This window comes from Vespula pensylvanica, chromosome 4 (genome assembly GCF_014466175.1).
Source record: "Vespula pensylvanica isolate Volc-1 chromosome 4, ASM1446617v1, whole genome shotgun sequence".
In the NCBI taxonomy this organism is placed as follows: Eukaryota; Metazoa; Arthropoda; class Insecta; order Hymenoptera; family Vespidae; genus Vespula; species Vespula pensylvanica.
The window spans coordinates 5,410,469-5,436,050 of NC_057688.1; the positions used below are offsets into that span (position 1 = coordinate 5,410,469).

A 25,582-nucleotide genomic window follows, 5' to 3' on the forward strand; every position below is an offset into this window, starting at 1 on the left:
TATTGATTTTGTTAACCTTCTATGCTATACCTTCTCTATCTCTCTCTCTCTCGCCCTCTCTTTCTCTCCCTCGTCCTGTCTTTCTCTCTCTTTTTCTCTCTCACACTTTTATTCCTCCCCACTACATGATAACGGATTGCCCGCTATTTTCAATGATACCATTTCTCCTTTCCTCGAACCCTTCTCTATCATCCCCTTTTTTCTTCGTGCACCCTTCCTTCTTCTCTCTCTCTCTCTCTCTCTCTTTCTATCTCTCTTTCTCTCTCTCTCTCTCTCTTTCTCTTTACGTCGATAAAAATCGAGTTAGAAACATCGTGTTGCTATGATTAGCAAATTATATATAGATACGTTCTATACATGTTTGCGGACAAAGGATGGCCCAAAGTTTTTATGTAATTTTCTCGCGATTTTTTGAATTCTTAATTAAGCTTGTAATTTCACAAGTTAGTTTTATAGTTTTACTATCTGGGGAAAAGAAGAAAAAGAAAGAAAGAGAAACACAAATTAGCCTAAAAATTCTTAAAAAGGAGAAATTGGTTTTTATAATTACCAAGAAGCTTTTTGAGCCAACACTGTAGAAACGTGTGGCTCGAATAGGATTCGTTGGCTCTGAGAACTCGTAAGATAATATTTTAAAAGCATTGCTGTATCCATTTCAATATTTTCTCACGTAAATAATGGTTAATTGTAAAAAAAAAAAGGTAATACAGATTAAATGTGTAATATGTGTTTCTTTTCTTCAACAACAAGAAGATCGAATAAGAAGATCGGTCGTTTAGATTTTTTATTTTCTTCTTCTTCTTTTTTTTTTTTTTTTGAAATATCTCTTTCTCTGTTAGTCTGATCTTATCGTTTTCATGTACAGAACGAAGAGCAAAACTTCTTCTTTTCTCTTTACTTCCGTGGGTAGAAACATTGAATTCCGTCTCGAGTCGATTACGACGCTCGTGGCTTTTCACTCGGCGCGAACTACAATGGCGATGCAGAAGCAATCCCTGTACTATCTATTTTCTTATTATAATTTACGATCCGCACTAGCATTCTTACGCCCACCTAGCGATTCGTTCGGAGCGCGTTCATTAGCGCATACCTACACTTTCCGCTTCGAAAAAGGAATTCGTTTTATTTCACCATGTGTAATACTGTGTTGCATGATATTAACTCATCCATAGATTTTATTTCCTTTGTGAATTAAGATTTCAAACGAGTCTTAGTTGAGTAATCATAATAATCCATTCAATATAATTCAAAAACTATAAAAAGAAAAACAAAAATAAATTAATTAATTAATTAATAAATTAATTAATTAATTAATTAAAAAAGTAGATGTTAATTTGGTTTTAAATGTATGAGCACATTTACCACGTTAACACGTATACCCGTATACGTAGGCAGATTACACGTATCAATTTCTTTGGATACGATAGAACGAAAGGCTATCGTCGTAAAGAGGCGATTTACTCGTAGATTACAGAACCCTACTTGACGCGTTTATACTCGTGCTTGCTTGCTTGCTCGCTTGCTCGTTCGCTTACTTGCTTGCTTGCTTGCTTGCTTGCTTGCTTGCACGAGCCTGCTGCCGATGGAATCGTAATGCCTTGTATCTGTGCCACTGTGCGAATTGAATTCCAATTACACGCTTGATTTACTTGTTATTCGGCCGAGAACTCGAATCGCATCCACGCCGTTTGGCGCCACTCCATCCTCTTTGGCGACGATACAGCCCCTTCCTCCTCTTCCTCCTTCTCCTCCTCCTCCTCCTTCACTTCTCCTCCTTCTCTTCTTCTTCTTCTTCTTCTTCTTTTTCTTTTTCTTTTTCTTCTCCGTTTCTCGATTTACGTCTGTTCTGATCGAACCTAAATATCGATCGATTTCGCAAATTAAGAATGCAAATTTTTCAACTTTACCAAGTCGTTTTCCTTTTCCGATTTAAAAAATGATTTAATTTCTTTTCTCCGATTAACTCTCGCGTTATCCGTTTCCCAAGTGCATTCAGGGACACACGAGGATGAAAAAGAACGGCAAGGAAGAAGAAAAGGTCATTGCCGGAGAACGGAGACATTTCGATCGGTCGAGTGGTTCGATAATCGAGCGGTCATGGCCGGCCGGCCGACCGGCCAGCAGGACTTCCAGAGGACTCATACTGTTATTCCGGCTCTTTTCTTTTTTTCTTTTCTTGCTTCTCATGCTATCTCTCTTTCTTTCACATACACACACACACACACAAACATACAAAGAGAAAAAAAAAACACTATAAACCAGAGATTCCCAAAGTGCGGATCGCGTTAAATATTCGAAATATGAAAATAGTTTTAAATGTTGATTATACAGAAGAACTTTTATTATCGTAAAACGTTGGACGAATAATTCAAAATTGATTGAGTTAAAGATCAAATGAGAATTATTATTATTTTTGTTTTATTTCTTTGAACTCTCAAATTTATATCGAAATAAATTTTAAATTGCTTATCAATCAACTTTCGACATCAATTACACTTTCCGAGTGGGCCGCGATAAATTACCGTTTTCGAAAGTGGGTCTCGGCCCATAAACCCATAAAAGTTTGGAAAACCTTGCCGTAGACAAATGTATTCCGCATTAACGTTATAAAGATCCGAAACATTTCGATGTTCTAGATTCGGTGTCTTACGAAATATTCTTATTATTATTACGAGAATGTGCGTAAATGAAAGTCAACGAAAAAGAAAACAAATATAAGATACATTTATTGACACTTTTATTTATTCGATCAATATTTTGATTTTATTTTATTGATAATAAATATTTTGTACAAATGAATGATCAGTATACATGAATATTTTGGTCGGTAGAGAAATAATTAAATGTCAGGGTTGTATCTCTTTATTATAGATACTTATGTTTTATTATAAATACTAATCACATTTATTTAAAATACTGATTGTTTCGTCAACGTCATCGTGAATTATAATATCAGAAAAGACATGGAAAATAGGCAAACGAATGGGATATTTTTCCCATCTCGGAGTAAAGTTCTTTCTATAGAAAGGGACACGAGTTAACCCGAGCCGATCTAAACGAGCGGGAAACTGGGGCACGTGACGTAAATGCGCGATAATAGAGGAAACAGGACTACGACCCACTTCGACCGATTCCAGCTAAACTAACCGAAGATTCACCTCGGAAACCACCCCTCGTTCAATCGTCTATCATTGATTCACCTGCGTGAGAATTCCAAATCTGTTCTAAGCAGCTTTTTGATTCTTTGTTTTTTTTTTTTTTTTTTTTTGAAATAGTTTATTATGCCTTGATCATTAATAATGTATTACATTCGTAGATTCTTAATCTATTATAATATTAATCTTTATTCGTGTCTACAGAAAAATCCTATACCGTGAAACTTACGGCATTATTTATATAAGGTTGAACCTCCATCTCTCAAAAACAAAAAAGATTTCCTAGGTTGGCTAAAAGTCACGTTAAAAATCAATTACTTCTTTCCGAGATTTTTTGAGCTAATTTTTTGTTGTTGTTGTTTTTCAGATCGTAAAACTACGAGTCTAGAAATATTTTTCGGAAAGGAATAATTGGTTGTTTAAAATCATTTAGAAACTTTTGATATTGTATATTGATATTGTATTTATATATTGTATAATCTACATTAAAAAAAAAAAAAGAAAAACTTTGGATTAAGTTCGTATAGCTATAAAATGAGATCGAATTTAAGAAATACAGATAATTAAATATATAACTTCAAAAATTGCATGGCCTTATACAGGATTAACAGGTTAAAAATTTATTGGAGCAATTTCATAAGACGATCGATCGATCGATCAACGACAAGTTGTCCGACAATTTTATTATCGGTGAAGAATATGAACGATTTCATTGATTTCCGATTGTCGTCATAGTTCACGTTCGACTCGAACTACTTTTTCTTTCGTTTAACATCGAAACGATGAGGAATATTCGATCGAAGATATATCGTAAAATGGAACGCGAGTTGCTTTACAACGGGCAAAGATTTTCACTATTTCAGCATCGAGGAACAGGTAGATATATAGCGTAGAATACATAGTGTGTGCAATAAACGAGTAGGTAGCTGTAAATTCCCGATCACTGTGTGTCCATTGTTTCCATCACAATAAGCTATCACTCTCGTCTTTACATGGAGCGTTTCACCTGTGCGCGTTGTGTTCAAGAGACATGGATATTATAGTCGAAGGACTCTCTAGTGTGCGCCCACGATGATCACGATTAAGGAATAGACAATAAGTATCATGCGTGTGACCTTTGACACACTTTTGTGAACGCGATTTTCCTTTTGCGTTCGTTCGTTCGAATTCTCACGTGTTCTCTAACAGACGAGATTTGATTTTCATCATTAATCGTAATTGTTGATTTTAATAGTGTTGATTTTATTTTTATACCATGTTGAATTTTTCTTTTCATTCTCGTTTTATTCGAGATCGAAAAGAAGATATCTATACGTTCACTGTGATATTCGCTCATAGACGTATTCCTTTACCTTCGCGAGCCAGACGGATAGGTCCTTATGTTGGCACTATCGTAGAGATCGTTACACAATCCGGCGAATAATAAGTAAGAAATCCAACCAGTTGAAGGAGAGATAGACTATGCGGAGAGTCGATCGAATAGATTCACCTTCTCGCAACGATATTTCTACCTCGTAAAGTAACGATCGTTTAAGTTATCTTCCATCGACGTAGAACGATGAGCGGAGCTCGAACCTGTTCGTTCGTTTCTAGGGACAATGTTAGCTATTTAGATTTTTATGTTCGATACGATCGGGATTTCCACTTGGACATTTAAATGGATATAAAAGCGGTTTCACAACGTGCTGTCACTGTGCAATGAAATACAATGGGATTTAGGTTGCTCGTGTTATTCGTCATGTTATCGGTCGCGTTTTTTAGAGTTTCAATCCGTTCTCCCCAAAAAATTCTACGACGCTTCTCCGTTCGTTACATTGCCAATGTCACCGAACAATAAACGTCTTTCCACTTGGAGATGCCTTCTCCTTTGCGATCATCGTTAACATCGTTACACCGAGAACTGCTTGCACCACACTCGTTTAACCTTATGAGCACAAGTGAGCAGCCACTCATTTTCCACTTAGAACGTCTTGCGTCGTCGTTAGACTACGAACGAACGCGCTGTATGACCCAGATGCAGTCGAACAAGGTCTCGAATTTTTTATATTCATCGAACATGGCACTCTCTATGCCTTTGCTACTTGCTTGCTTAGCTTGTCTGCCTGCCTGCTTGCTTGCTTGCTTGCTTGCTTGCTTGCTTGCCTGCCTTCTGCTTTACTTGCCTATTGCTTACCCAGCTACTTTGCTGCTGTTACTGTTACTATTATTGCTGTTGTTGCTGCGGGGAGGCTTTGACATTTAACTCTTTGCTTTTCTCGTACTACCTGTGCCTTATGTACTGCTACTACCATTGCTATTACTACTACTACCAGTATACGTTGCCAATACTACGATACGCTATGGCGACATTATGGTTTTATCATTTTACTCGTGTTCCAAGCCCAATACCGCAAAAACATTTTGTAATCATCGCATTTGGATCACGTTATTTCCACGAGATCTCGCTGATCAATCTCATTCAACTTATACCGTATAGAAAACTTCTCGTTTTGTTTCTCTATAATACAGATAGTACAAACTCGACAACGCGCGATGCGTTTATCCGCGATAAGCTCTTCAAATAACACGGATCGACATATGGGCTTACTATATCTTACTCGAACTAATTCGTGTCTCGACCAATTTCTTTCGTTAAAACGACTAACAAAAGTAGTCTGCTTATATTTTTTCACATGCGAAATTTGTTCGCGTTAAATATTCGAGTTTGTTTTCTCTCGACAATGTTTTCAACGTGAGTTTAATTTTTATACATCAGTGATAAAGTAATTAACGAGCTTGTTGTTACGCATCCTCCATTGTAGCTATCGTGATTATGTTTGGTATGAATAGTGATTACTGATTAAACGAAAATGAAGAGGTTGTGGAGAGAGAAACGTGTACTCATCGATGTCACTCGTCTTGCGTGCTAGATACGCATTATATTGTTATTCCACTGTGGTCTCTCTTTCTTTCTCTCTCTCTCTCTCTCTCTCTCTCTCTCTCTCTCTCTCTTTCTCTATCAAACTTTGCCAGGTTCTGTGTTTACTATTAGAAGCAACGTCAAACGTTAGGAATGTTCGCTATTGCTGGAGATAGTCCAAGGCGAGGTTCTACGATCCTAAAACAAAAGATATTTTGTTAGAAAAATGTCTGATTAGAGATTAAACGTGAAATATAATCGGTATCCCTTATATACTTTAATACTTATATCCGATAAGACCGAGCAAAATCATAGGATATGGCAAAAAGTTAGAAACACTCCTGTGGTAATTTCAAACGTTCGTTTCTCCGAAAAGCTGCGTGAAGTCGCACCAAGAATAATGGAGGTCTCGGATTTAAACCATAAGATACACAAGGGATAGAGAATACACGTTGGGAGTAAAGAAAATTGCTTTGGGAAGAGTATGGTTTTCCGCGAAAGGAACGAACCAAGTAAGTAAATAAGCATCGTTCGAGTAATGCGGTTGGGCCTCGCGAAGTAAGAGAAGAGTAAGAAGTGGAAGGTGGGCATATGATGAGGTAGGGGTGAGCTGGGGTGGGAGGAGACTTCACAATAGCTCGATTCTGGAATGAGGAAGTCTCCTCGTACGACACACCGCGGTACGGCACACCACGGGACAACACCACCACGGAACGACACCGCGAGAATACTAAAGTGTGGGTTACTAGTTGGATACCTTGCCTATTCCGAGCTCTCCAATATACCTACGACCAAAGAGAAGCTCTCTTCTAGGGATTGTATTTCTGTCCTCCTGGGCGACTTTATATCGAAGCCACTCGTGTTCCTCTTCTTACCATGCCGCGCTTACTTCCTCGCTCCCTTTTCCATCTTTCTGATTCTTGGAAATTCCTTTTTCGTCTATTACTTTCCTTCCTATATTTATCCCTTCCATATCCTTTGTACGATTCATTCAAATCGATCCCTATCCTACTATAGATACATACGTACATATGTATATATATATATATATATATATATATATATATATATATATATATATATATATATCCGCATAATAGGACAAGTGAATATGTTTTCTTCGTCGTGTTCCATCTTCAAATTTCAAATCTTCTATATGTTAATAATATCTATTTTCAAACGATATCCTCAAACTTTTCTAAATTTTATCTGTAAGGTGTTTATAGACGTCCGGGACACACGATTTCACGAGGTATATCCTATACACTGTCTCGTTTCACCGACGAGTTACGATATTCCCCTATGAATACAAAGTGGCTCCGATCAATTATCATCGTTCCGTTTATTTTCGTGGCACTTACCGGACTAACCGTAAGCACAGGCCTGAAAAGAAGCCGTCCTCGTACGTTCACCTTCGACTGATTTGCATTCTAAAGAAGATTCGAAGGTGATGCCAACCGATTTGCGCCATCGTACGCGTTTCTTTGAAAGAATATATTACGGTCTTGCGTAGACCAAAAAAAAAAAAAAAAAAGAAAAGAAAAAGAAAAAGAAAAAATGAAGAAATCTTTGGCATCATCGATTCTTACCGATCTTTATCGACCTTTCCCGATTTTTAATACTATCGAACGTGTCCTGTCTTTCTATTTCAATTCTAGCTTATATATATATATATATTTTTTTATTTCGATTTCAGAAAAAATAAAATAAAAACGTTATTATCGTCGTAAAATAAATCAAAGTTCGAAGGAAGTAAAAAGAGAGTCAAGGTAAGACGTTTATCTTCGTCACTTTCAGGTCATTAACATCATATTATTTTGTACGTTTGCAAGCTTGGAAGCTTCGAAATCCACTGGTGACACCGCTATATCCATCTCTTTATCTCGTCGAGCGTAGTCGTACGTAGATATGACAGAGAGAGCACAGGTGCAGTAATTACGTGAAGGAACGTTGCCAACTAATGTTATTTTGTATGGGCATACATATATTTGTTGAACATTGTTGAAAACAGTCTTGGCGACTAGTACTAATGTATCGCTGTTCCTCTCTTTTCCTCTTTTCCTCTTTAACAATTTACATTTTCGATATATTTATAGGTCTGTCTTAAATTTGTCTTACGTAAGAATCGAAATTATCATTCTCTCACGAAGATTGCAAGTATCTTTTTTCTTTTTCTTTCTTGTTCGTACTAATATTCACGAATGTATGCGTTCTTTTGAGTCCGTCCATTTTACATATATTTTTGTAAGAGATGATTTAAATGCCTTCCGATTTGTACACTTCTTTAATTTTTTTATTTTTATAAACGTCAATTTCATTTTCGTCATTTCTTTCCATCTTTTTATCTTCTTTCAATCGTATCCAGATAGACACATTTATACATATATTTATCGATATACAACTAGACGGTAAAAAAAAACACAAAGAGAAATGCAGGAAAAATAAACAGAAAAAGAAAGAAAAAAGAAAGAAAGAAAGAAAGAAAGGAAGAAAGATGAACGAGAAAGAAATCGGATCTCAGCCTACGACTACGTGTCACCTTAGCCGAGGTCGAATCGTTAAACAGTTTATATCAATCGTCGTTGATTGACTCGAAACATCGAAGTACTTGAGGCACGAAGCCGGCTGAGTTTTGACCTAGGCGAAGCTCGAGCCGTGCAGGCCAAACAGGTGAATCAGAGTTTTAAGAGATTCGCCCTTGGCCCTCGGCTAGTGGTTCGTTCTCTTCGTTAAATCGATTGTGTTTCAATCTGGCCGGTAAATACAGCCGAACTGACTGCGCGACTGCACGCACTCTGTCGAGTCGTGGTTAAGCATACGCACACGCAAACGTATAGATACATATATGTATATATGCATATATATATATATATATATATATATATATATATATGTAGGAAAACACAAGCAACTTCATCCCGTATGTTCTCGTCTCTCGATGACCTACATGCCCGTCCAAAATAATCCGACATCGAGCAACGAGACCTTAACCGCGACCCGAGACTGCCCTGCTATAGTCCAGGGACCTCCAGAAGCTTTCGGGAACGACTCTTGAGAAGCCAAAACGAATGGTAAACAAGTGCAAGTGGTATAAACACAGACTCACCAAGTATATTTACTCACCGGTATAAAACATTGATTACTATCGGGGGAAGACCGCGTCTGTCTCTGGGGACAAGTTGGTGAGAGACGAATCAATCATGTTCTCAGTGTGTATTTTAATAAAAAATGAAACGATATATTATATGTATATATATATATATATACATATATGTATATGTATAAGTATCTCATCTGTCTTCCAATTCGAGACGTACGGAAAATGCGAAAATGTTGAAATGTTTCATGAAGAATTGTAACCTTCGAACAGATTATATTATAGCCGATAAAAAGATTGAGAACAATAGCGTGTAACCGATGTAAATTTCCATACGTGTTTTCAATACGTATTGTATCATTCGAATCGATCTATCCTAATATCGAAAGTCGATGGACTAGATAGATATCCTAGATACCCCGTAGCTTTTCGAGCTAGAATACATGACATCGTGAACTCGGAGTAAAGGTAGAGGTGAGCGGGTGACGGAGAAGAGGATGTTACGAGGAGGAGGGAATATGGTATAGATCACGTAGAGAGCAAAGTATCGGAGAATCGGTAAAGGTGAAAAGTCGTCTTTGCTTCGAAAAGGAGTGTGTTAATGGGTGCAGAATATTTGATCGTTTATCAGAGAGTTATTCGAAGAAGGTATTTTAGCTGAGCCGAGTTAAATCGTTGTCATCGTCATCGTCGTTGTCGTCGTTGTCGGGTTGTCGTCGTTTGCAACGGCTTCGCAAAACGTTCGCTTTCATAAGCGGATGTGCGCGGCGTGGCACGTCGAGACTGCGACGCAGAGACAGGCGCGTTCGGCTGATTCGGTGCTGCGATACACGAGTATCGATTCCTCGAAGTTTGGCAGTGCCGAGCAAAGGAGAAACATCGACGAGGGGTGTGGCCGTGGTGAGGAGTGCGTACAACATATACATGCATACATATATGCACAGAAATATATATATGGTACATAGACAACATATACGATGGTTACACAGACGCATCGATCACACGTAACATTTACAAACATATAGATGTGTATATATATATATATATGTATGTATGTATGCATGTATGTATGTACATATACACTCTGGTCTACACAGACACACAGACACATCGATCGGCAGTTTAATCTCAGCGAGGACACGCCGTGCGACGCGCCGGAAGAGGGCATGGCCCAAAGTCCTCTCTCGACTTTACCATCAGGATTCGTTCTCGAGACGATCCCATCCCCTCTCTCTCTCTCTCTCTCTCTCTTTCTTTCTTTCTTTCTTTCTCTTTCTTTCTCTTTCTTTCTCTCCTTTTTCTTCTCTTTTCTCGAGAGCGACCTTTTCGACGTCTTCCTTTTTCACAAGAACCCTCCTCGTTCCAACGCATCACGATAGACTCCCAAAGCGTTCGAATTGCTCCGCTTACAAGACGAAGCATTCAACGCTATTAACGCGTTTACATAAATCTGGCCTATGTTCATCGTCATGCTCCTTTCGTATTGATATCAGAATGAACTCATTGTCATAGTTTTTTATAGTCGGTTTTACCCTCTTGTTGATTTATGATATTGGATATGATATTGGAAATGTCAGAACTATGAAACTTTTTATTTATCTTTAATGTTCCTCTGGATAATATAGTACCATAGAGTTTATGTAAGAGAACTCGTTGTTTTATACATGTCTATATTAACTAAAATGAACTTTTGTTCGATAATAGACGGGTACATACTTTCGCATTAGAAATAATTTATTTTTATTATTATCCTTAATATTATCTGGATAAAAGTAGAATTTATATAAGAGAATTTGTTATTTAATAGTTTTCTATATCTCACTTTTATCATTTTTATCAAAGAAATTTTCTTCGATAATACACAGACGTATTATTGGAAAGGAAAAAAAAAAAAAAATACTTTTATAGTTATTCAGTCTATTTTGAATATAACAAAGACCAGAAATCGTATAATAGAATTTTTTGTATAACATTTTTCTATAACGTACTATTTTTCTTAACCAAAAAAAAAAAAAAAAAAGAAAAAAAAAAGAAAAAAGAAAGAAAGAAGAGAAAAAGGGTAGATTTTCTTTAATAACAAATGTATTTACTTTCCAAAAAGGGATTCACGTCTCTGACCTTTGGGGAAAAGTACAAATATACGATAGCAACGTTAGTCCATCGAAACTAACCATATTTTCTCTTTCGTCGAGGACAGTTTAAGCTAAGCAGGCTTAGATCCTGCCCCGTTGTCGGACGAACGTCGTAGTTGTAGCTTCCGAGAGAAAAAGAGTTGGGGAGAGGGACGAGAAAAGGGTGAGAAAGGGACGGAAGAGTCTGTGAGTATTCGATGTGACGCATATATACATAGGTACACACGCATAAAACACATGCGAAATGATGAGGATGCGAGGGTGGGGACGAGGTAGGACGTTGTAGAGGACAAGGAAGGGATACATAGAGAGGGAGAGTAGTACACACGTCTCTCTCTCTCTCTCTCTCTCTCTCTCTCTTCCTCTCTTCATCTTTCTCTTTTTCTCTCTCAGTTTCTCTCTCACTTTTTGTCTATATATGTATATATGAAAGAGAGAGAGAGAGAGAGAGAGAGAGAGAGAGAGAGAGAGAGAGAGAGAGAGAAAATCTGCGTTGGAATTAATGCCGCGAATCCGATGGATCGAGTTACCCGTAGCTCGTTTTGAGTTTTTTACATCTCGAATTTAATCCAGAGAATGGGGGAAAAAAATAGGGGACGTCGCCAAAGAGACAAGGTCACGAGCGACTCCCCATTGCAAATCTTCCTTCCGTTTCTGAGTTCTGTCAAGAGAAAATATTGACGCTGATACTACTATGCGTTTAGTAATACGCGTTTGGAACACAAGGAAAATTATCAAACGAATATAGTCATTGAAATTGTATCGATAATCGTTATATTTATTATACGCGCGACGTACATAATTCGTATATATTCTTCGTTTCAACGATATCGTCAAATCTTCTTTTCTTTTTATTTTCTTTTAATTATTTATCATCTTCTTTCTTTCCTTTCAGGAATCTCTAAATCTTGCTTTTATCAACGATCGATCTTTTAAAAATGATCACGTTGCAAACGTAACACGCGATTCATATATTTTTTGTTTAAATAAGATCGTCAAATCTACTTCTTTCTTTTAAGATTCCCAATCTTTTTTCTCTCTCTTTTTTTTTTTTTTTTTTTTTTTAATGATCGATCCTTCTTTCTTTCCTTTCTTTTTTTCCTTCTTTATCTCTTCGCGATAGAAAAAGGATTCGAATTCTCCTTGGAAGCTCATCGAAGCAGAAAAGCGTACACGCGTGCCCTATCTCGTACGAAAATCGGCGACCTCGATGGACTTCGGTCAAAGCGGACGATCGTCGCTCGCATTAATCGCTCTCGTCCGCTCGTTCGTTTTACGAGTCTCTCCTGCATTCGTGTGCGTTCATACCGACCGACGCGTATATCTGAATTCTGTCTGCCGGTTGGTTGGTCGGTTGGTCGGTCGGTTGGTCGGTTGGTTGCTTGGTTGCTCGCTTGCTTTGCCGATCGTTCGCTCTCATCAATAATTCAGCGAGCTCGAAGCGAGAAACTCTCGAAAACAAGGTGAAAAGATACGACTCCTCCCTCTCTGTCTCTCTCTCTCTCTCTCTCTCTTTCTCTTTCTTTCTTTCTATTTTACAAATCGGCACACACAACACAACGAGTTACCTAACACTCTTATTCGCATACGATTGCATTTCGATCGGCACGCTTGGTAATCGATAACGACCGATGCGTATGCATCTTGCGTATGTATGTATGTATTCGTACGCGTATCAACGATCTTCCTATTCTTCTTATTCCCTCTCTTATTCCTCTTCTCTCAACGTCTTTTGTCGTCGCTTCTCGTCTCGCGGCTATTGCGAAACGAGGTCATTCCGGCTCGACCGGATCGTTCGAATCCGACGTATTTCGTGCGATTCGAAACGACTGAGAATCTTCGTCTCTCTTTTTCTCTTTCTCTTTATCTCTCTCTCTCTCTCTCTCTCTCTCTCTCTCTCTTTCTCAGATTTCTTCAAAGAGACAGTTAAGAAGGAGACGTGCACCCTGTGCATCGTCTGGTCGTTTCGAGATACGAGATCTCGTTTTCTCGAACGCATATTCGCCCCTTTTGCTAACTTTATTCTTCTTTTATTTTGTTTTATTTCATTTTATTTTATTTTTTCTCTTTTTTCGCCTCTTATTTTTCTTCTTTCTTTCCTTTTTTCTTCTTTTTCTTCTTCTTTTATTCACAAATTTGAGTACCTCGCTTTTTTATTCCTTACTTTTGTTGACTCGAAAGTAATCGCGCGAATCAATGGAATAATTTGGAGAAATGAAAAGAGATAAAATAAGATGAAATATAATATAATGTTTCTGTCATTCACGACCTTAACGACCTTTCGCGATCGTTCGAAGGTATAACTCGTAAGGACATTGTGGCCTGAGAACGAGTCGAGTGGATCATACAGATTCCAATCCAGTTTCGACAATGCGAAGAGTCAAGCCACGTCTAATTTACTAATTTAAGCATAATTGCCTTCTCGGAAGGGGCAGACGAAATATATTGAGTTAGGGCCAACGATATATATATATATATATATATATATATATATATATATATAAATATGATACGTTTATATATATAAAGGTCACAACAATTAACGCGTATCGTATTGTTTCATTCGTCGGATGTATCATATTAAAAAATATTAATTATACGTTAATATTAATATTTATCGAAGAATTATAGTAACGTATGTAAGCGAAAGAAAATTTTCGGATTAGAAATCTCTCGGAGACTCGATAGCTCGATCCAAAGGTTTTTCATTGTTTCTGTTGCATCGTCGCTACCAAAAGGGCAAAGTAACTTTCGCGTTCTCTTAGTTTCTTACTCACTCTCTCACTCACTTACTTACTTACTTAGTTACTTACTTACTTACTTACTTACTTACATATGTAACGTATGTACGTACATAACTATGTATGTAGATCGTACATAGTCACTTACGTGAGAAGCGCTCGCTCGAGTTATGCTTGCGTTTCGTCGTTTCTCTGTCCGTGGGCACGAGCGTGAGACTCTCCGTTCTGTTCTCCGCATTAGATTGGATCTAATTTTCCAATAGAGAGACCTACCGTTGGCGTGCGCGTTACTGATATTATCGTGCGTCACATCTCTACCGTCCCTTACGTCAAATTAGTTAGATCTCTCTAATATCGCGTGTCCTATATTACCGGACAACGAAATTTGACCGAGTCATCTTTTCGAATGAAACATTTTTCGACAGAATAACGTTCCGCATTTATCTTCTTTATTTTCCTTTTGTTTTTGTGCTTAATGAAAAAAGAGAAAAGAAAAAAAAAAAGAAAAGAAAAAGAAGCAGAAAGAAAACAAAAAAAAGAAAAGAAAGAAAGATAATAGTAAAATGATCGAACGTTTAGAAAAAATATGATAAGAAAAAAAAATGTCGATAGTCGTTATTTGAATGTAATGGTAGAACTGTTGAGTGACACTCGACAAATGTTTCAATACATCGAATTTATATACGAGAATTCATGCGTTCGTTCGTTTGCACGTTAGCAAAGGCAGTTTATCATTCCCCGAGAATCGAGCAAGTGCGTTGAACCAAGGAACGATCCAACGATGAATCGTCATTAGGCAGACCGGCCGGACCTAACGACTTCATTGGGAAACGAGACGCACTGGCCCAGATATCGATGCAAATGCGTTTCACGCCTTTTATCGGAAGGCGCGACGCCTCCGGCACTTTGACCAATCGACACCGCGACATCCACCGAGATTGACTTTAACGACTCGAGAAATATACTCGTTATATACGTATGTACATATATATTTAATCCGCGTATAACGCAGTACTTAAACAAAACTGTTTCGATACAACGCGGTCTTGAAAATTTGCGATTTTTATTTACATATTACTTTACATATCTTTAAAAATAAATACGCCTGTTGGTTTTTAATCTCTCTTTGTATCACTTGAATTAGATGAAAGGATGTTCCTGTTTTTCCTCGGGTCGATGTTCATATGATTAAAAAAAAAAAAAAAAAAAAAGGAAGAAGAAGAAATGATAAAAAAGAAGTTTGGATATTAATCCCGTTTTTTCTATTAAATTGGAATCTCGCATAATGCGATTTATTTATTATTACGAGGGTTATCTGTATATACATGTATGTATATGTACGAAGGGGATGAAGAAGAGATCGTTAAAAAAATCATTAGTTTTCATTTTGGCCGTAGATATATATCTAGCGCGTACAAATAATCTTCATAATTTCTATAACAAGAGAAAAAGATATTTGTACTTTTCATAATCAATCAAAAAGAAAAAAGACAAAGAGGTAGAAAAAAAGGAAAAGAAAAAGAAGTGGAGATTCGCTTTAATGTTACAAAGATATGCACAAAATCTTTCCAAGATGGCGCTGCTCTCGAGCGATTCATTTTTATGTCAAGCCTGCGGGATCCACGAAGATCTTATCTCTGAAAGAATGTGGCTTGACGTAAGGGAAGGGCCGAGTTTCTGCTGGAAAATAAACATCAAAGAATACGAATAAAACGAACTCGGATCTCATTCTCGTTAGGTGGACGTAACGTTAATCGTCATGCTGTTATTATAAATAACTTCGAATAACTTAGATTTCTGGAAATTTTGCTTAATACGCACACGCATATATTCTTCGTAAAGTTTATCCTCTTATCGATAAATGAAGTCTTCGATGACGTTATTCTATACGTTGTTTATCTCATTCGTGATTGCATTTTTGATTTCGAATAAGCGACATACAGAGAAATAAATTATGTATACACTTGTCTGGGTAGTTTAAATTCGTTTCAAATATATCTCTATCTCTCGCTCTTTCTTTCTTTCTTTCTTTCTTTCTTTCTTTCTCTCTTTCTCTCTTTCTCTCTTTCTCTCTTTTGAATTTCTTTTAACTCGAGTTAAAGGTACGACGAATTGGGCTTGGTCCAGTATCAAGGGTGAAAATCTTAGCTTGTCGTTATGTCGCGAGAACAAGTAACGAGCCTGTTAAATGCTCCTCTCGCGAGCGTGAAAATAAGCAACGAAGTCCGCGGCGATCTTCGCATCTCGAGGTGAGATCTTAAAAAATTCATTCGAAAAGATAAATTCACCCCTTTCGCGCGGAGTTAACTCGTTTATTTTTATCCACCACATGGATGACTTTCAAACTGGGAATTGATGTTTCCGGTGACGTATCTCTATTTATCTCAATCGTATGACATTTTTAGTTCGCTAAACGACATCTCTGTTTTTTGTTTTGTTCTTTTTTTTTTTTTAAAAAAAGATTTTTTTTTTTTTATAAAGAACCTTAAAAGTTTGTTAATTCTTTTCGAGTCGAAAAATTAAAAAAATAAAAAAAATAAAAATAAAAAGAAATAAAGAGAAAAAAAAAACAAAAAAGAAAGAAGAAAGGAGACTCTGTTTATAATAAATTATATTGATTTCTTTATCGTATATTCTCTATAAAGAGAGTTAAGAGAGACTTTGGAATAAAAGAGAAGCAATGCAACGTTATAAGCGATCGCTGATCTATGCGAAGGAGAGCCCTATTGTGCGAATTTAGTTAGATGCATCGTGACAGATGCACTCTTTCCTTTTCTTTATCTCTCTCTTTCTCTCTTCCTATCCAATCGACAACGCGTCTCGTTTAGACCTACAACATCGTTCTAACAAACGACAAACAAATTAATTGTACGCGAGAAACGATTCGCTTGTCTAATATAAAATAGACAGCTCTGCTTCTTTTTGTCAATAGATTATCTGCATACATGATTTATTCCTATTAAGATTTTTCCCCTTTTTCATTGATTTTTATTTCATCATTATTAAATTACCGTTATATAAATACGTATCGTGATAATCAACGATCAATTAAATTTTTATATAATTTTAAACTTCGCGTACGTTTATATGTCTATATGTATATATACTAAATATAAATATTAAAATATAATCTATGTATAATAAATATAAAGAAAAAAAAGATTAACTTAGGAAATAAAAAAAATTAATTTTAGATAAGAAAAAAGAAAGAGAAAGAGAGAAAGAGAAGAGACTCTTGCATATCCCTCCTCACCCCTATTCTCGTTCACTCGGGGGATATTAAGCTCTATATTGTTTCCTTTTGGTAGGGTAAATGGCACTGCTAAAGATAGCAACAACGACGGTGGTAGAATTAGCAGCGGCATCTCTGTATCAATTAGATGCGGTATAATATACCAGGAAACGCCGAACAATTATTGTTGTCTGGCCCACATATTGTACATGAGACATAGCAGAGCCTGCTGCAGAACCGCGACGTTCCTCGTGCCATCGTTCATTTGCCTTCATTGCCCTTTGACGAGACAACTTTTCTCTTTCTTATCAGCGTACATTCGCATTTTTCCTTTATTTTAATCGTCCAATTACCGATCGCCTTCCGCGTACGAAGCTATCACTGTTTATATTTTAAATTTACGCTTCCCAACGAGGACTCAAGTTCAAAATTCGCTTCGACGAGTTTTATTAAAAATTTACTTAAATAATTTTTATTTTTGCCATAAATATTGAAAATAGAATTCTGTCTATAATGATATATAGAATACAATACTTACGAATTTTTTTTTTTATGTTATTTTAAAGTATTATAATACTAGTATATAGGGCTATAAAATTAATATAAATAAATTGTACTAACCCGCGTTAATTGTTACAAAAATAGCAAATTGTAATAGTAATACATAGATATATTACTATTAAAAAAAATTTAGTACGATATAACATTCATATGTATTCCATATACTTTCCATATATTTCTCTATATATCCCAAGTAATATTATAGCATTTAATGATCAAATTTATCGCATTTAAAAATGAAATTTTGCATATGCAATTATGATCGAAAAATTAATAGATATTTTATATTGTATTTCAATTTATAATTAATGATCACATTCTGTTTATTAAAAAATGGAAATTTTTTGTTCGTTTGTTTAAATTAATGTAGTATAAATAAGAAAGATGATTTCATCCCTTCGGATGTTGACACTATCCCGTGTTCCGTTTCAAAGATTACGAGCTGAGAGAGTTACCGAGAGACACGGATAGACCTCGTTATCCTTTCACTTATGAGAGAACGCGACTATCCTTACCGTCGCTCTATTGATTCCTATGCGGGGTGCCCAAGGTCGGATTGCCCTGCCGAAGGTCAATCTACATTCGCCATAGAACCGAGCACCGAGATCCTTTCATTTATGATAATGTTACGATTCTAACTGCTGGAACAAGTGCTACGTTGCGGTTTGTGAAAGAAAAAAGAAAGGAGAATTAAAAATAGAAAAAAAAGAAATAGAAAAAAGATAAAAAGGAAGAAAAAAAAGGAAATAAAAATAAAAGAACGTTACGGAACACCTTCGCGGATATTGACATCGACTTTGAAACGGTACTATGTGTGTGCAATTAGTACACATATATAATATACGTACATACATACGTATAGTTCGTAGAGTCATAATGTGATACGAACTGGAAAGAGTTCCGTGTATATTTTTTTAAATCATTTCTCTCTTTTCTTTTCTTTCTTTTTTTTTTTTTTTTTTTTACATTTAGATATTTAATTATTGTATAATACAAAAAATTTTTTTCTCCTTAATTTCTTATGTGATCATTTTATTTTTTTAATTATTAACGATTCTTCATTTTATTGTTCACGATCTTTACGAGTTACTGACTTTATAGAATATACGGATAGAAATTGGGGGAAAAAAAAAAGAAAAGTATCGACATAATCGTATCGACGGAACAAGGAAGAGGAAAATGTTTTACGATATTATCGATTCATCGATTTCGCCAGACACGAAACAGTATTTAACTTACTACGCGTACAACGTTATACGTGATCTCGTACGATGCCAAAACGTGAAACTATTTCGTATCTCGTAGCCTCGCCTTTCATCGATCGATCCTATGACTTCCGTGTGGATAGATCGATTTTACTCGTCTAATCTAACTCGATCCTTCCCCCCTCCCCCCCTCCCAATATCTTATTATTTTGTTCCACAAATTTTAAAGAACGACCAACCATTTTGACAGTCTATCTCGATGACAATAAATTTTACAATGACAGAAAGAAACGATTAGAAAATAATTAGAATTGAAAGATATTCCAAGTAGGAAGGACTTCAAATTGAATTCGTTAGAAAATCGTTTTTAACGATCTTTCTTTGTAAAATCATATTAATGTTTTTTTTTTCTTTTTTTTTTTTTAATCCATTGATTTTAGAATTGTAAAAGTTTTGGATTTTAATACAGAGGGTTCCGTTCGTCGGCCAATAGAAGATTCTGATGACGGTGTTCGTCTAACGGTACCTTTGACTCCTCGATCGTCTTCGTCTTCGAGTCTGCTTGCTCTACGTTGGCGAGACCAACCGCGTAGTATACGTCCTATTACGTCCTCTCTTCTTCCTCTTCCTCCTCCTCCTCCTCCTCCTCCTCCTCCTCCTCCTCCTCTCTTCTCCTCTCCTCCTTCCTTCTCTTTTCTCCTCTCCCTCTCTCTCTCTTCCACCCCCTCTCCTCAATCTTCTCCTACTCTTCTTCATCCCTCGCTTCCCGTAACGCAAGCACGTCGTCGGTGATACGCGTTTCAGGATGTACCTACCTGTGTATATGTATGTATGTTACTACATATGTACGTATACCTATGTATCGCGACGACATGACGAGAAACGAATAATAATGGAATCGCGAAAACGTTTACGCGAAACACTTTCCGTTCGGTCTTTATTTCCTTCTTTTCATTTTTTCTTTCTTTTTTATTTTCTTCTTTCCTTTTTCTTTTTTCTTTTCTTTTCTTTTCCTATTTTTTTTTTTGCGCTGTTCGTTCACTCGATCGAAACTTTTGTGAAATTTTTATCGACGAGCTAATACCTTTACCGTTGTTTTTCTTTCTTTTCTTTGCTTCTTTATATTTATATTTATATTTATATATATATATATATATATATATATATACATATATATATTTTCTTTTCTTTTCTTTAAATAATACAATATCTTGTAGTAGTATAGATTACGAGTAATTTTCAACCCCGACAAAAATTTATTTCTATTCATTCATTTAGTTTTGTTTATCTATTTGATCGAATCATTCATGAAAATCGTGCCAATGAATTAATTCCATTTTACTTTATTTTATTTTTTTCACAAAGAGGGAGAGAGTAAAACGTTAGTATATACATAAGAAATATTGTTATATAAACATTAATTTTGTATGTGTGTGTGTATGACATTGTGATATATTCATAAATCATGACAATCAACTCTGACGAAATTGATTTGCTTGTTTTTTATTAGTGAGAGCTGTCCTTTCACTTGATCGGAAGATTTAGTGAAATTTTTTTCAATGAGTTAAATTCTCAATGAGAGATGCTTCTTTTCCTTTTTTTTTTTTTTTAAGAGTAGTACATTAGTATAGATTATTAAATTATATATATATATATATATAAATTATATATATACATACATAAGTAAATGCATATTTATAATACATGACATTGATATATCAATAAATTCTAAAAATGATCAAGTAAATGTTCAAGTTTTGATCTATCATATAAAGATCAATACGATTTCGAGGAGATCGAATCGGGTTTTAATAAGATTTCTATTCGTGGCAACGGTCTTAAGTGGGTACACGACGGAACGCACGGAGTCTGAAGTAATCGTGAAAGTTGTAGTTCCGTCGACATCGATGAAAGTACAAGCATGACGGGATTACGGTTAGTATACGATCTCTACGGCACTTATCGATCACCTAGAGAGACGTAATCGTTCGAATATCTCTCGTCGCAGCGTCAACCTTCTAAAATATGTATACATATGTATGTATACGTGTACATAGATCGTGATATGTGAGACTCTCTTTATCGTATGTCAAACTCCGTATAATTGTTAAATGTTCACAGCTTGTTAACTGCCTGTACACACGCATGGGAACTCGTGTATATTTTTTTTCTTCTCTTTTTTTTTCCTTTTGTCTAGATCAAGATATTCCATTTTTACGAATACTTCGACTTCTCTTTTTTCTTTTTCGACGATAAACGACAAGGCACATCGAATAAATTTTCAAAGATTTTTTATTATGTCATTAATTACGCATATCATTTTTTTCTTGTACTTTTTATTTATTTATTTATTTTCTTTCCTTTTTTTTTAAGTATTATTTCGAGAAAACCACGAGAAATTAACTGGCACGTTTCGTCTTCCAAAGCGGAAATCTCGATAACGACGACAATGACGACAATGACGACGACGACGACGACGACGGAGTAACGTCGAGTTTTCGAGAAGAAAGATGTTTCCTGCGGTTGAAGAGAGATAGACACAGAGACATTCTACACCGCAAAGGACAATATCGACCATTACGAAAATTGAATTCTCGCGGCATTCGAGAGATCGAGCGCGACCTCTTGATTCGAGCGCGGGAAGATACTTTCGATTTCGAATATTTCGCGTTAAAGGGATTTGTCCATTCATTTTCTATCAATTTTCTCTTATAATATAAATACATATACTGTTAACCTTTAAATACGTATGTAAGTATGTGTATGTTTATTTAAAAGCATGCATTTAACTAACAAACACGTTTTCATATCGCTCAACGTAATTTTCCAAGATGATTATAATCGAACATAGCGCGTGATAACCTATTAACGCCGATCTTAACCGATCTTAACCGATCTTAACCGATTTTAACCGATCGTATCATCATCGTAAAGAAATATTTACAAATTTCTTCATCACAATTGAAACGTGTTTGAATTTTGAAAACGAAACGTAAAAAAGAAAAATAGAACAAAAGTGAGTATTAGAGAATACTAGTAGAGAAAATCGGTCGGTTAGAAGGACGAGGCTCTTAGAGATGGCCCTTTTGTGTCGTGTGGAAGGGTAAACCAGGGAAGAAAGAAAGAAAGAAAGAAAGAAAGAAAGAAAGAAAGAGGGTGAGAAGGAGTACGGGCAGTCGATTACAGTGTCGAAACGAGTGAGAGCAGAGTGGAGCATCTCCGACCAGTTTCGGAGGAGGTTGAAGGGGAGAGGGCCTTCGAGAACGTGCGCGCGCGCGACGTTCTCCCTACGAAAGAGAAAGAGAAAGAGAGAAAGAGAAAAGCGAAGACGGAGGAGGCGAAAGCCGAGTTTGAGTTTCGGTTTCGTTCGTTTCGCGCCTGCTCCGCCGAGCGGTCGGCGGCGGGAGTCGAGAGTGAGTGTGTCTGAGAGTGACAGAGAGAGAGAGAGAGAGAGAGAGAGAGAGAGAGAGAGAGGCGAGTAATGGAGAAGGAGCGAGCGAGCTAGCGAGTGAGCGAGAGAGTGAGTGAGTGAGAGAGTGAGAGAGAGAGGGCGAACGCGCTCTGCTCCCAATAACGACTCTCGCCCTCGGTCAGTCGCGCGCGAACCGCGGAGCCGCGAGCATCTCCTCGTCTCTCTCGCTCCGCAGGCGGAGAGATTCCGGCGTTTCTCTCTCGGAAGAGAGAGAGAGAGGGAGAGGGAGCACACGCACGTGTGCATGGTAAGGTGCGTTCATTAATAGGTGTCCTCTCATTTTTTTTTTTTTTTCTCTAAAAGTCTATTGACGATATATTAGAAATTGAGAGAAAAATTATCCTCGATTAATACGCGTCATAGTAATCGAGTTCGAGGGTCCGAGTGTACACGGGTTTTTTGAAGAGGATGAGAAGAGAGAGACAGAGGGAGGACGTACAAGAAGAAGAAGAAGAAGAAGAAGAGGAGGAGAAGAAAGAAGGGAGAAAAAAATAGATCGACGAGACAGATCGATCGTTATGATACTTGCGTGAAAAAAGAAAAGTGTTATAGGTGAATTTGAAAAAAGAGCGAGTTTGAAATTGAGAGGAAAGAAGAAGAAAACGAAGAAGACGTAGAAGTAAAAGAGGAAGAGGAAGAGGAAGAGAGTAGTGTGGCGTCTTTTCTTCGACACGACGCACAACAGGGAGACGAAATATTAAAGGTATGATATGAATAGGTTAGGAATATCACGAAACATAACTGGCCTTTAAATTGTTTATTCTTTTATTTTTCTTTTTTTTTTTTTTTTCTTTCTCTTTTTTATTTCTCCTTGCGCGAGATCACTGCTGCTTAGATTCTTTTAAGCTATATACATATACTGACCGAGCCAAAAGAAATAGGAGAGAGAAATATAGAATCAACGACGCGACTAGGAACGTACGTACGCGCGCACACACCCGGTAGAACAAGAGAGAAACAGAGAGAGAGAGAAAGAGAGAGAAAGAGACAGATAGGCAAACAGACAGACAGACGGATAGACAGACAGATAGAGAAAGAGAGAAAGAGAGACAGATAGAGAAAAAGAGAAAGAGAGAGAGAGAGAGAGAGAGAGAGACCAAAGCAAGTAGATTGCTACTGGACGGAAAGGCTGCGTGCGTGCGTGCGGAGAAGCGCGCGAGAAATAGCGGCCGACTCTCTTGCTATTTTCGAGCCCGCCAAATATCTCTCTCTCTCTCTCTCTCTCCCTCCCTCTTTCTCTCTCTCTCTCTCTCTCTCTCTATTTGTGTGCGCGCGCGGGCGAGCTCGACCGCGAGAGTGCATCCACTCCTCCACTCGCTCCATATGACAGGTAAGAGTCAACTCCACCTACGTTCTTCTTCTACACCTACTATCCTCGTCGTCCTCGTCGTCCTCGTCGTCATTATTATCCTTTTGATGTCGTAACCATCACTATCTATGACTATTTAACATTGATTACGTCCTACACACCTGCGCGCGCGCGTGCGTGCGTCCATGGCTGCGTGTATGCGTGCGTATTTGTATCTACGTTTTACATCTTTATTTTCAATGTGTGTCCTCTATTTCTGTAACTGTCTATCTCTTTCTGTCTATCTGTCTTTCTTTCTTTCTCTCTCTCTCTCTCTCTCTCTCTCTCTCTCTCTCTCTCTCTCTCTCTCTCTCTCTTTTTCTCTCTGTCGTCTTTCCGTCCGTCTGTGTATTTATTTCCAAAAGTACATAACACGTATTCGTAGTGTGTGTTGTTTGATCTATCGGAACTCGAATCGTGCGGCCTAAAGCCGCTTATCGACCTCCATCTCCCTATCTTTCCTCCCACTTCGATCTGTGTCACGTTCAAGGTCCCGAGCCCGTATCAGGTTTTCTCGACTTTCTCCGCTACGTAGAGCCGAGCGCGACCGAGCGAACATCGCCGAGGCGCTTTATTGATCGAGCTCTGTCCTTTCGGTTTTTACCAACCTATTTCCTTCCTCGGCTCGTTCCTTTCTTTTCGTTTCGACGACCAGGACAGACGTCCGCGCCGTCTTATTTATTCTCTTGGTCTTTTCCATGGATAATCCACTTAGAAACTTATACGTTATTTCGTCTTCTACGATCGGTTATATCATTCGAACGTTTGTCGTCTGTTAAGGGATGATATTAGAATTTTTGAGTCTAAATTTTTATTTTATCAAGTATATATATATATATATATATATATATATATATATGAATTTAGAGATATTTTTTTTTTTTATAGGAAACTTAGTAGTAGAATAAACGTATTTACGATTCGACGTTTGTGTCTTTCGTTTAGCAGCTAAATGATAATCGTATAAATTTTGGATAGTTTGTTTTTATTAAATTTACAGAAAATGTATGTAGTTTAGATATTTTATCTATATGAAATTAATATTCGATTAGAAATCTGTTTGCGATTTAAAAGAAATATATATATATATATATGATAACTAATCTTTAGTTAATGTTTATATAATGTATTTGAGTTTCTCATTAATGTAGAAATTTTTCAGAAGTGAAAACATGTTTTTCTTTCCTTTTTTTTCTCTCTTTTAACGGCGTGCATCATGGAATTTCGTTGAACGATAAAACGTCATTAAGATAAAAAAAAAAAGTCGCTTTCGATAAGGTACATATACTTAACGCGTACTTAAAATTCGGCGAGAAAGAAGAGAATTTTTGAAGGTCCGTCGTGTGGACGGCGCCGTGATTCGCCTTATCCTTTGCTTTCGCGTATAATTCGGTGCTTAAAAAGAACGTGATCGGCAAGTCGGAGCCGGTCCATGCGTCATCGACGCATGCCGTGGAAAAAGAGGAAGAAAAAGGAGGAAGAAAATACGAGTTTCGTGTACCTGCCACTCCGTTCCCTTCCTTTCCTCTACTTCTTCCCCCACCAACTTCATCTTCTTCTTCTTCTTCTTCTTCTTCTTCTTCTTCTTCTTCTTCTTTTTCTTCTCTTCTTCTTTTTCTTCTCTTCTTCTACCTCCATCTTAGCCATGTGCCAGCCAAAATTCTCTTTAGACTACTAAAGTGTTCCACCATTTTCGCAAGGTATTTGAAAAGTATATATAAAAGAAATATTTCACAATTT

The 25,582-nt window shown here is 36.9% G+C and overlaps 1 protein-coding gene and 2 long non-coding RNA genes across 9 annotated transcripts in view; 2 read left to right on the forward strand and 1 right to left on the reverse strand.

Moving 5' to 3' along the window:
* Nucleotides 1–25,582, forward strand: part of LOC122628698 (solute carrier organic anion transporter family member 74D) — an 87,703-nt gene that overhangs the window by 9,140 nt on the left and 52,981 nt on the right. The window contains exon 1 of one of the 7 annotated variants that reach the window (XM_043811229.1): nucleotides 23,114–23,197. The exons of 5 other annotated variants lie outside the window; for them this stretch is intronic. The gene's annotated coding sequence lies outside the window, so the exon portion shown is untranslated. Of the gene's footprint in view, nucleotides 1–23,113; nucleotides 23,198–25,582 lie in introns of those variants that run through there. One more of the 7 variants, XM_043811227.1, reaches the window with a different exon arrangement.
* On the reverse strand, nucleotides 6,094–7,076 carry LOC122628702. The gene is made up of 2 exons (XR_006327102.1): nucleotides 6,331–7,076; nucleotides 6,094–6,252 (listed from the first exon to the last, which is right to left on the reverse strand). It is a non-coding gene; the product is annotated as an uncharacterized LOC122628702 (long non-coding RNA).
* On the forward strand, nucleotides 22,519–23,106 carry LOC122628701. The gene is made up of 2 exons (XR_006327101.1): nucleotides 22,519–22,746; nucleotides 22,858–23,106. It is a non-coding gene; the product is annotated as an uncharacterized LOC122628701 (long non-coding RNA).